This window comes from Heloderma suspectum, chromosome 1 (genome assembly GCF_057233095.1).
Source record: "Heloderma suspectum isolate Gila_16-S chromosome 1, 16-S_ref, whole genome shotgun sequence".
NCBI lineage: Eukaryota > Metazoa > Chordata > Lepidosauria > Squamata > Helodermatidae > Heloderma > Heloderma suspectum.
Window position 1 is genome coordinate 202,538,995 of NC_139458.1, and position 12,729 is coordinate 202,551,723.

The window sequence follows — 12,729 nt, forward strand, 5'->3', positions numbered from 1 at the left end:
GTCTTGCTCTTATGAAAACAGGCCAAAATTAAGTTGGACTGCAGCAACTTCTGAAGCCCCCGAAACCAGAATGTAAAAAAAGAAAAGAAAGCACAAATACATATAACTTTTCAACCCCCCCCCCCCCGATCCTTGGGGTCTTAAGGGAACACATCATGATTGTTAAATCATTTGAAATAAGTCTAGGTGGTCATGGTGAAATATATCACCTGCACTTAAAAGATTTCTCCCATCGGTTTCCTCAGAAGTGTTTTGTTTTCAAGATTCTGCTCTTTTTGCTGAAACAGGGGTCTCTATGGGACCATCTTCAAGTACACTTTCAGGCCCATGTCTCACTGGAACTCAAATCTCTCTTTGGAACATCTGAATTTCTGATGATAACATATCAGCGTTTCAGAAGTATGGAACTGATACTAATTTGGATTTTCTCCCTCCCACCCAGCTTGAATGAAAGGAAAGTGAGGCAATAAAAGTGTTGCTCTTAAGAACTCCTGAAGGCTTCCTAAGCACACTTACTAGGCAGAAAGTCTCATTGAACTCAGTAGGACTTACTTCTGAATAAACATTCTTAAGAATACAATGCTGCATTGCACTTTGCTTTATTGCCAACTTTTTCTCTGCCAGATAGGACTCTTGTGTCTTTAACAGCCATGTTTAGCAGAAATTCAGCAAACAACATGTTTCCAGTATGGAGATGAAGTTATAGAAAAAGACTTACATATTGAATTCCTGTCTTTTAGCCAGCTCTCAACATTTCTACCAGAAAAAGACAGCAAGCAAACCTATTGTAATACTACCTCAGCTAATATCAGAGATGCAGCAACTAAGGACCAATTCCAGCTTTAGGGAACCCAGCAATAGAACTTACTTAAGACCTCAAAGAGAAGAACCAAACAGCTACCAGACTGCATCCCAGTGCTTCTTCCATTATTATATAGGTGAGGAGGAGACTAGTATGGATTTAAAATGGATGAAACTACAGATGCGTGACTTGATTAAAAAGATGCAGGTCATTTTTCATTAGAAAGAAAGAAGTAAGTGATTGTCCAGTGAGTCCCTAAGATATTCAGTTAATATAGACTTAGGACTAGGGCTGTGCACCGCTCTGGCCTGAATCCCAAAGCAGATTGGGGTGATTTGGACCGAAGTGACCTGGTTCTGGAGCAGGCTGAAGCAGGCTGGATCTCTCCGAAGCACTTTGGGCCACTTCGGCCTGATCCAGACAGCTACCTACCCAGCTGCATGAGCCCCCTGCTCCTTACCTGGACCAATGGGGAGTGCCCACAGCTGTCACTGTCTTGGAGGAAGGTGATTCTTCTTCCAGTAAGTAAATGGTGCATAGACTGCAGCCATAAAGTGGCCATCTATGCAATATTACAGGTGAAAATGGCCCATTTATGCTTGTAAGGTTGCATAGATGGCCCCTTTATGACTGCAATCTGTGCACCATTTACTCACCGGAAGAAGGAGAGTCACCATTTTAAAAGAAAATGGCGACTCCCTCCAAGATGGTGGTGGCTACAGGCATTCCCTGTGGGTCCAGGTAAAGGAGCAGGGGATGAGTGCGGGCACGGGGCTTGTGTGGCTGGGTGGGGTGGAGGGTGCTTCAGCTGTCCAGATCTTGCTTCAGATGCAGAGGCCAAAGTGGCTTGTTTCGGGGCTGATTCAGAAGCTCCAAGTGGACTTCCAGAGCAGGTCAGGGGGTCCCTGTACAGCCCTACTTATGACCAATTTGTTGTTTCAGTTTTCCTCATGGCAGTTTTATTCATGCGAATGCTTGTAAGGCAGGGTAAAGATTCCAGTTAATTTCATTTATTATATTTCCATACTGCCCAATAGCCAAAGCTCTCTGGGCAGTTTACAAAGATTAAACCCCTAAAAATACATAATATAAGACCACCATACAAAAATATAACAATTTTAAAACAATAAACAGTCAATCCCAGGGCCCATTAAAAAAACCTTATCATATACTGTCAAATGCCTTGGTGTAAAGGAAAGTCTTAACCTGGTTGGCACCAAGAGGGCCTCATCAGGGAGAAAATCAGGGGGCCACCACCAAGAAGGCCCTCTCCCTTGTTGTCATCCTCTGAGTTGATATGTTTAGTTATTTAACAACGACACCCTCACTGGTAAATTATTGTGACCTAGCCAAAGCTGCTAACATCTACTTAGTGTTACTATAAAAACTTAGGACACTATGCACTATTCTAAGCAACCTCTAGTCACTTACAAATTACAATAGCATTCTCAGGTGTGAAGTGAGCAAACCCATCAGATCAGAAAACACTATTGGCATTGTTCTAGAGGTCATTTATGACAGTGCAATGTAATTTACATTAGCAGGACTGCGGAATAGGGTGCTTTTCTTACAGTCCGTTCCTAGCTATGCTTTACTCAGAAGTAAGCTGTATAATTCGGTTACAAACTTGCCACCCTACTCATATGGGTGTTTCCCAGGTGATTTTTTAAAGAGATCCATAGAGTGAAAATCTTTCAGTGGAATCTCTTGTTTTGTTGTCTGGAAAGCCAAACACTTTCAGATGAATGTTTGCAAAAGGAAAAACAACAACGTTATTTTGTTTCCTAAGAAGTTAGAACTGCCAGGAGGCAAATAAAGAAGACCAAAGCTTTCTGCAGAGAAATGTAGAACTATAAAAAGTAAAGACACATCATGGTTGGTGATGAACAAAGTTACCCCAACAAAAATTATAATTTGCTTGTCAAGTTACATATTCCTTGGTCCAGTCTTGAATGAAAGGTCTCTCTTATTTTTGAGATCTTGTGTATATACAAATCGTCAAGCATGCACATGAACACATGACATCATGGGAATTATAGCATGGCACCATGTGATGTGCCATGACATCATGCATCACTATGTTATGTCCCGCTCTCTGATGGGCTGTTTTCACAGCCCTCCTGTTTACTCCACAGTCGATATGGAGTCACTAGAGCTGCAGGGAGTGGCTGTAGTGTGAGTAGAAAAAGCAGGAGGCATGAAAGGTGTGCCTCCATCTGTTAAAGCCCAGGTCTCCTCTTTGTCTGCTAGCTGCTTCCCTCCTGCCCTCCTCCTTGGATTTCCTTCCACTATCCCCTCACACTGTCACACATCAGCATCCAGGTATAAAGAAACTTCTACTCACCAACTAGAAAAAATGAATTTTGCCCAGTACTAGAGAGAAATGGCCTTGGTTGTCTAGCTCAATGTAGAAAGGAAATCAAGCCACAGGTGAGAAAGAAATGTCAAATAAAGGGTGGTTACTATTCCATGTCACTGTTTCTTCAAATGTGATTGGTTTGTTAAAGGATTCCAGATCCAAACGTTTACACTGATTGGTTTGGAAAGCAGTAACTAAAGGGTTGAGTGATATCATCCCAGGAGCACGAGTACTGCAGATGGGACTTTTACATTTCCTTCAGAAAGTAAAGGGTTAAACCAATCAACATCGGGATATGTGCTGAAATGGCAGAGTTTAAAAATGCTTAGTCATGCAGACCATGTGAGCACAGAACATAGCTATAACGTCATACTCAATCTCGGTTTGTATACCAAAATACGAAAGTTTGTTGGATAGCCGTCAAGGCTTGGCACGCATACAGGCAGTGTGAGCATAACAGATTCTACCAATAAACCACCTAATTCTGAGTTTCAGCAACATGCCTAATCATGATGGATGTCCGTGAAGCAGGGATCTGTATTTACACAATGAGTGTAACTGGAAATTATTATGCAAGAACATGAGCAATCCACATGTTTGGGGTGTTGGTGAACTGCATTATTAAATCCAGAGACAACATTAGTGAGAATATAATGGAAATGCAAATCTGCCAGTTACCTACCATCTGACTCATTAGACAAGATGTGCTTCTAAGAGGGCAGCGTTCATTGTGTGGAAGGATGAACAGCTTACTGCTCACAGAGTTATTTAAGGCAACTTGATTCAGTAAAGAGTTATAACTATGGTTAAATCTTTCCTTATCTCATTTATTTTTCCAGCTAGGGATGCCAGGCCCCTGGGCCCCACCTGGAGTCTCTGGGTCTTGTTGTCCTGAGTCTCCGGGAGGGGTGTGAGGGCAAAAGCTCTCCTCTAGCTGCATTTTTTTCTAAGCAGGAGGAGGAGGAGGTGGCTCCTGCCACACCTGAAAAGATAATGGAGGGAGGGCTGCACAAGGTGAGAAGCAGTGGAGGGCAGTGACAGCAGCTCCTTCTCCTGTCTGGTTCCCTCAGACAGCAACCACAGGCGCACGCCCTCCTCTTGCCAGCCCAATCTTGGCAGTGGGAAGGGCGGCCTGGGATTGTTGGGTTGGCCTGACGGGTATTGTGATGGGGCAAGAGAGAAAAGGAAAAGCCAGCAAACACAGCAGGGTGGTGGCGGTGGCGAGGTTAAAGCGGGGCCTGGCTTGGCCTGGCCTTGGTCATTCAGGGTAAAGCTGGGAGAAAGAGAAGAACACAGAGGGAAACAGCAGGAAGGAAAAAGAGAGAGAGAGAGAGAGAGAGAGAGAGGAAAGAAAAGAGCAGGAAAGGGGTGAAAGTAGGGAAGAGAGAGAAAAAGGCAAAGTGGGAGGAAGAAAAGGGGGGAAGACATGACAAGACAGAGGAAATGGCCAGGACAAGGCCCAGGAAGGCGACCCTCCGGAGATCATTCTGAGAGACAGCTGAGCCCAAGTGCTTGTTTCTTCAGGGACAGAGCTGAGCAAAGTTTGTGGGAAGCCACCAGGAAAACAGAGCTCCCTTGAATGTGTCTCTGAGCATTTACAGAAGGCTTCCTCCCTTCAACTCCACCCCTCAGACCCTACCTGCAGCCTCGCCTACCAATTCGGGATGAAGGGTTTCCAGATGAAAGGCTGGCTTTTATCCAGAAAAGCCTGAGAGACCTGGCACCCTTTTAAAAATGAATGACATGGCGGGTTCCCTCCTGTTTCCTCTGTGACAGAGAGAGGAACTTGCCTGGATCTCCCAGCCTGAGCTTCTGGAATAAGGATTCGAGGGTCGTTCTGTCACTTAATACAGTTTAGCAAGAATGGTGCATGCACATTTCTTATTAACTTGCCTATCTCAAAGAAAAGAGAGGTGGATCATCTTCCAGTTTAACAGTGCTTTCTGCACAGTTGCCTGGGAAAGGTTCCTGCTTGTGGGGATGAGTGGATGAGTTGGCATTGATAGGATGGGATGAATGACCCCTTATCATTCTTCTCCCCTTACCGCTCTGCTGCGCTCACCATCAGGGTTGTTTTAAAGAAGTGGCAGAAGGGTGGTGCTTATGGATAAAGTGCATTTCTAAAATGAATCAGGGTGCAATCCTAGCATGTTAAGCCAGAAAAAAGCCCTACAGCTCCCAGCATTCCCCAGCTGGGGAATACTGGAGTTGTAGGACTTTTTCTGGCTAAACATGCATAGTATTGTGCCCTCGGTGACTGAAAATATGGGATTGTGTTTGTGTACAGGGGTAATGAGTATCTGTGTGATCTTGACTGTTGGGTGGGGAATAAAAGAGAGGTGAGAAATCAAGTCCTTCAGCCCTAGGGACCCTTTCTTCAATTAAACAAAAATGCTGTATGAAGGGATGCAGTAAAGAAATGATGGCTTTATAGTGCCGAAATGTGCCATCCATCTTCTCTACCTCCCAGCGTGCATATGCATGATGGTATCTCTGCACTGGAGCAGTGGTTTTCAAGACTTTGTTCTGGGAAGCCCCGGAGTTCCTCAGAAGCTTAGCACTGCTGATCTTCCCCTGCATTGTTGAGGGTGTATTGCAGGGGCATGTGCAGTCCACGTGAGGCAACACTGAGGCGCAACAGGTTTGGCCAGCGCCCTTCATGAGCTCTGTTTTAGATTCTATGGCAAGAATGCCTGTGTGACACTGTACGATTTTATTGCTTTGTACAGCATTTGGTTGTTGTTGTTGTTGTATTTGCTAGAACTAATGTTGTAGTTGTGATTGACCTGTCAACAGAATGGATGCTTCTCTCTCCCCCCCCCCCCAGGTCATCTATGGCCTCATCTCAGCACCATGCAGGTACCACTGTGTAGATGTCAGCAGAAGAACAGCATTTCCCATGACTGGGTGTGTTCTGACAGTGGTGGAGACAATGTAAAAATCCCACTACTCAAGGATGTAGTGTGTGGGCAAATATCCTACAATTTCTGTTGTGATTGCTACACATGTGTAACAAATGTGGTCATATTGGGTCTCCTTACTGTTACAGTTGGATGCAATGTTGCAGTGTAGTTAGTTATATTACAGTCTGAATCAAGGTATCTTGTTTGAAAAGAATAGTTGGATTTCTTTGAACAGAGAATGATAAACACAAGAAGCATCAGCGGGCTATAGACATTTTTGAGAGGGAGCCCCACTAGTCAAGCCTTACCAACAACAACAGAATCCTAACCATATTTACTCAGAAGTAAGTTCCATTGAGTTCTGTGGGGTTTAGGCTCCCCTCTTCCTACAATGGCCTTCTGGTAACTGGCCTGAGGGCATTTAAACTGTTCTTGCCCGAAGCAAACAAGCTAGATTAAATGTTCCCTACCCAGGCTTTGTAAATAGGTGCGAAGGAATGATCCCCTCACTTCAGCTGGACCTGGGAACACCCCCTTTTAGCTAAGATTTCTATCTTAATTTCCAGCCAGTGAAATTTTTCCCATTTGTTAGATGTTGTGTTTTTTATCTGAATTACATGCTCTGGGCAACTGTGGTTGATGCTTAATGTATCATACTTAATGTCATCACCAGGGCCTGCCCATGACATCCCCGGGGGCTGTCCCTAAATCTCAGGTTTGGGCCCTGAAATCTCAGGGCCTGGGATGTTCTGGATCCGGCAACCCTATTTCCAACAGACCTGCGAGGAAGGTCACTAGAATGCCTATCTCTGTATGGGGAAAGGCTCAGTTCTGTCAAGCATGGTGGAGGAGGAGAGGAGAGGAGAAAAAGGATAGCTATATGGAGTATGTGGAATACTGCATGTGAATCACAGTGCCCTAGCATCACACTATGTCATTGGGCCAAGGATGGGCTAAGAACGTAAGAAGAGCCCTGTTGGGTCATACCAAAGGCCTATCTGCTCTAACATCCTCTAGTGGCCAGTTACTAATGGATAATCCTGGGAAGCCTACAAGGAGGACATGAGGGAATAGCTCTCTCCTGTAGTTCTTCCCCAGCAACTGGTTATAATGGTAGTGAACCTGAATAAGGAGCTGAATAAAGGATAACCATCTAGCTGTGAGTCCTGAAAGACTTACCTCAACCTTCCCTGGGAGGCTGGGACCCTGACAGAATCCAGCTACAAAGCTGTAGCAGGTGCCTACTAGATACCATCTGTCTGGGATTCCTGCAAGGCCAGGAGGACCCTGTTCCTCCACCTAGCCTGGGAGGGTGGGGTCCTCACAGACTACAAAGGTTGCTTTCACTCCTGAAGCCACCTAAAGACTATCAGGATGGGTCTCCTTTAGTGTTTGTGTCTGGGACTACATTTATCTTCGATAAGATGCATTATTTTTGCTTAAATTATCTTTTTTTAGATTATATTTTTGCATTTCTCTTTTGCTAGACCTCTGTATGGTAGTTTAATCTTAGAAGACAGTTTAAAATGACTGTATATGTATTAACGAGAGATATTTAGCCTACATATATGGCTATTTAAATTTTGTTAGGATTTGTAATTTCTAGTGACTTTTCTGAAAATGTTGGAGTATCTTATTATGTAACTCCCCCCACCCCCCAATCTTTTTGGAAGCTGCTTTAAGCATTGTTTTCCCTGGGAAAAGTGGCAAACAAGTAATCTAATGATGACATAAAGAACGAACAGATATTAGGGATATAATAAACATAAATCAGTAAAAGAATGAACATCTCAATAAAGACTGAGGGACCCAATCAAACTGCAGTTCACAATGTGTCTTCAGAAGGAGGAAGAAGACAGAAGATAGCAAGATAACAAAACTGCAGAAGTGGGTTTGATATACCTGGAGTAACAATGCTCTTGAAGAGGAATGAGAGTGAGAGAAAGCACAAGAGCACTAGGGTGAAGAAGAGAGAGATGGACATTGGCATTTGTGGAGGAGCAAGCAATCCTGGGCATCTCTTGCCATAGCTCAGTGGCAGAGTACATACCTTCCATGCAAACGGTCCCAGGTTCAATCCTAGCATCTCCAGGCAGATGGCTTTCAGGTAGTAGCAGGAATGGGAAAGACTTCTGCTTTGGTACTATTTAGACAATTGCTGTCAATTGGGATAGATAGTGCCAGGCCAGATAGACCAGTGGCTTGATTCAATGCAAAGCAGCTTCATATATTCAAGCAAGACTTGAAATCATGGCCAGAGATCTCACCTGGCAAGTGCCACCTCTTTTTTGATCTGTAAGCATTAGGTTGTCGTTGCAGGGCATAGCTGGAGTGTGTATTTCAATTGGAAAAGAGAAAGTCCGATATTCATGGGAGTGGGATTCTTTGGCTATTCTACAGCCCATCTCTGGCAATAACCCAGCAATTAACCTTGGAGCCGCCTTAGTGTCATACTATGACCTCCAAGGGCATGCTCTCACTTACTGCTAGAGGCAAGCAGGGAAAAACTGTCCAGCCTGCTTTACTTGTCTCATGTAGGATGCTGCAGTTGCTTTTATGGTGTGAGCTTTTGAACTGCTACAGGGGGATCGAGATGACATCCTCATCTGTTTGTCTGTCAAGCTGCCTCCCCTTCCTCCTTCAAATCCTTGCTCAATACTTTCTTCTTTAGTAAAGCTTTATTGATCCACACTAGCCCTGACGCACTGAATCCCTCCTACCCTGTCCACACATCTCATTGTCATGCTGTTTGACCTCTCCCCAAGCCTTTCTGTCTTCCCCTGATAACACAGACTGTAGGCCCTTTCAACAGGGACTATACTATCTTTGTGTTCCATTCTCTCTCTCGCTCCCTCCCTGCTCTCTCTCTCTTTTTCTTCCTCTTTCTATCTGTCTTTTTCCTGAGAGTACTAGTTATGTTAGTCTATTGCAACAGAAACAACAAAGGGTCTTATGACACCTTAAAGACTAATACATTTATTAGCCTTTGTTAAATCTTATAGTCTTTAAAGGTGCAACCCTATGCATGTTTAGACAGAAAAAGTTTATTTTTTTTTCTGTCTAAACATGCATAGGATTGCACCCTAAGGTGCCACAAGGCTCTTGTTTTTGCTATCTATTTTTGCATTCCATAACGTCTGTCTATCTATCTATCTATCTATCTATCTACCTACCTACCTATGCCCGTTTACAACACTCCACCACATTCTAGCATAACCAAGCTCTGGTTCTTTCTACAGTGATAATCCTGTGTCTGGGTTGTATCACTTCAGACTGCAGATGGGGCTCACATGACTGAATGCTCTGCCATACAAAAAAAAAGGAGAGAGAGTCTCCTCTGGGTAGAATAGTAGATATTTGGGAGAAGGGCAGTAGCCTCACCTTTTCCCTACCATGCTAGTTTTTACGTGTGGGTTTATGCTCATTTGTGGGAGAGTATTCCATCTCGCCAGCCCTCACCTGAACTCTAAAGTAGTACAGCCCAGACACAGGTTTGTTTCCTTAATGGAAGTAACAGTGCCCAGAATGGTACTATGCAACTGAAGGGGCAGGGCTAAACAGATAGGGGAAAGCTTGGCTCATGGGGCAAGAAACAGGCTGAGCCTGCACCCCACTGGTGTCTCTTGAGGAAGTGAATGTTCTGTTCCTCATGTCAGTGAATGGTCAGCATTAGTTCCTATGGGGCATAAAGTAAACTGGTGCATCTAGTGATATAGATGTGGCTTCCCAGGGATCAGAGGTGTGAATGTTCTCTTACAAACACACGCACACCGCCTCATTGTCATAATGACAAATGCGATGTGTTAAATAACAGTAATCACAGCTACATTAGTTGGCTGATCCATGTGCTACTTTGCATTTCACTTTTTCTGCAATGGAATATCGCTCAGCTGTGCTGTGGTTCACATTGCCACACTAGACACTTGCTGGGGTATGGCAGATAAATGAATAATTATAATTACAGTGATGAGACGCACTTACTGTAGTTTAGGGACTGCATTAATCACTTATTGATACTTTAGGCAGTTGAGTGTGTGTGGCTTTTTGGAAACCTTAAAGGAGGAAGCTGCTGCCAACTTTAGTTACTTCTTTTAATAATAACTATACTAATTGCAGAGCCTTGAAAAGTGTTGATTTTAGAGGTAACAAGAAATCTATATTTCAGGAGTTGGGCTTTTATATAGAAGGTGTCAAATCCTGAATGTGCTTTAGAAAGATCTAAAATGTTGTGTGTGTTTTTCTGAAGCCAAACAGTGACAAATGATCAGTGTTTTCTTTTGATCTACAGATTTATTTTTTTACTTCTCTTTGGTTAAATTGGGATTTTTTTGCCATTTCTAAAGAATATCTCTACACATACTTATATTACCTTGCCTGTACACTTCAAAAAAATTTCCTATGTGTTATAAGGAGTTCTGTAACAGTGCCATTAGTAGCAAAAAAATAACAACACCAGGATTGCAATATGTGCTGTTTTCACATGAACAAGAGCTAACATCATTAGGTACCTTCTGTAAGACATATTCTGGATTATGCAGTACTTTCATCTATACCAGCCATGGGGAATGTGTGGCCCTTAGATGTTGTTGGACCACAACTCCCATGAGCCACAGCCAGCATAGCTAATGGTGAGTACTGATGGGAGTTGCAGTTCCACAACATCTGGAGGCCCAAATATTTCCCATCCTTGATCTATATTATTTACATGTGCTTTAGGAACATTTCCCACTTTTTGTCACAAGGAAAAACATTTAGTGAGGTCATGTGGAGATTATCACACAGTTGCCCTCTACTTTGCTCGCTAACAAGGATGTAGCCATTTTCTCTGATCGAGGCTGTGAAGTAATAGAACTGTCCTCCATTTTTGTATTTAGTTGGTTTAGGATATTATGGGGTTAAGTGTGTGTGTGTGTGTGTGCGCGCGCGCGCGCGCAGGCGTGCTGGTCAGTTTCAGCCAAAAGGTCAGAAGTTTAGAGGTTAAAGTTTTAGTTAGAAGAATATAGAGGTCAGGAAGTATTACCTCAGGAGAGTATAAATTTGAACAAAACATCAGAGGAAGAAAGAAAAAAAAGATATTCACTTGGGATGCCAAGAGATTATGGATTTCAACAGAAAGTCAGAGGAAGAGAAACAAAAGGTAAGAGCTGCTGGAACTGGAGAACTAATTGAGATAGCTGGACTAATGAGAGTAAGATAAAGTAGGGACACAATCTAGTTTGGTTACTTGGATGTATTTACCCCTGATTGTTTTGTTACCCTATTGCTCATATGATGTGTGTGTGTGTGTGTGTGTGTGTGTGTGTCCATTCAGATTTTAAAACTTTTCCCTAATGACTTTTCTCTTCAGTAAAATTTAAACTTTGTTATTTGAAACTTTTGTGGTTTCTAATGTTTTTGGGTTCCCCACCGCATGTCTAATAGTCAACCCTCATGCTACCTCAAGTCAGTACCTGAAAACAGGGTTTTAAAGCTGATATTTTGGAGGCAGAGAGAGAAAAAGATTTCCACCTGGTGGCAGCAGAAAAGGCCACAGAAAGGGAAAGGCAAAAAGGAGTGGGACACGCTAATTTGATTGCTTTACCTTCCACTTACAGAACAGGGTGTTGCCAGTCTGTGACAGTGGCAACTTGGACAGGGGTGGGTTCTCTGGACTGGTCCTGAAACAGAACAAGGATGTTGAAATAATGTGGGGAATATCAGCTGTGGATAACTGGAAACTGAGGTATGTTCTCTTAATGGAAAAGAATTTGCTTTTGTCCATTTTCAATTTCCTTCTTGTTGGTAGATTTAATTTTATTCAGGAAGGAGGTGGTTTAAAGAACATTTGCACCTTTTAACACCACATGTGTGTGTGTGTATTTCCTTCCAGTCATTCTTTCTTCACTTTGACTGTTCTGAGGATGAACTCTCATGTTACTTTTGAATGTGGTAAAGATCTCTGGCAGGACCTAATTTGACTAGGTATTTTCCGGGATGGAATAAATGTTGTTTTTTATAACATTCTGGCATGGTAAACAGTAGGGGCTGATGAAGATGGTTAGTAGGAATGTCAGGTCTTGCTATTAAAAAGCGCAAAACACAGAAAATGCCTTGTTTATTTATGTTTCACAGCAGGGGAGGGGAAATTCTGGCCCATCAGCTGGAATCTGGTGTGCAGGGCCTTCCCAATCTGGCCCACCAACTTTTTCTACCAGGCCCCATCCCCTATACAGTCCCTTCCCCACACTGCTCAGCCATTTAACCACTGCTTCTGATTGGCAAGAAGCAGGTAAGTGGTAAGAAAAGGGGGCTGGGAAGTCCTATCACTCAGCAGAGCAGAGGTTTTGCACAGCCCCCTTTCCGCTTCTCAGCTAGTTTTCAGAGATCAGCTGAGCAGCGGTTTAAATCTCACTTTCCTTGCGACACCACCCCGTATTGCTCAGCTGATCACTTGGAAACAACTGAGCAGCACAGGGGACTGTGTGTGTGTGGGGTGGGGTGTGAGGTGTGTGTGTATGTGTGGGAATGGGATGTGTGTGTATGTATGTGCATGCGGGAATGGGGTGTGTATGTATGTACATGCAGGAATGTGTTGTGTATGTATGTATGTGCAGGAAAGTGGTGTGTATGTACATGTGGGAATGATGTGTGTATATATGTGTACTTCTGGCTTTGGGCTAAAGCAC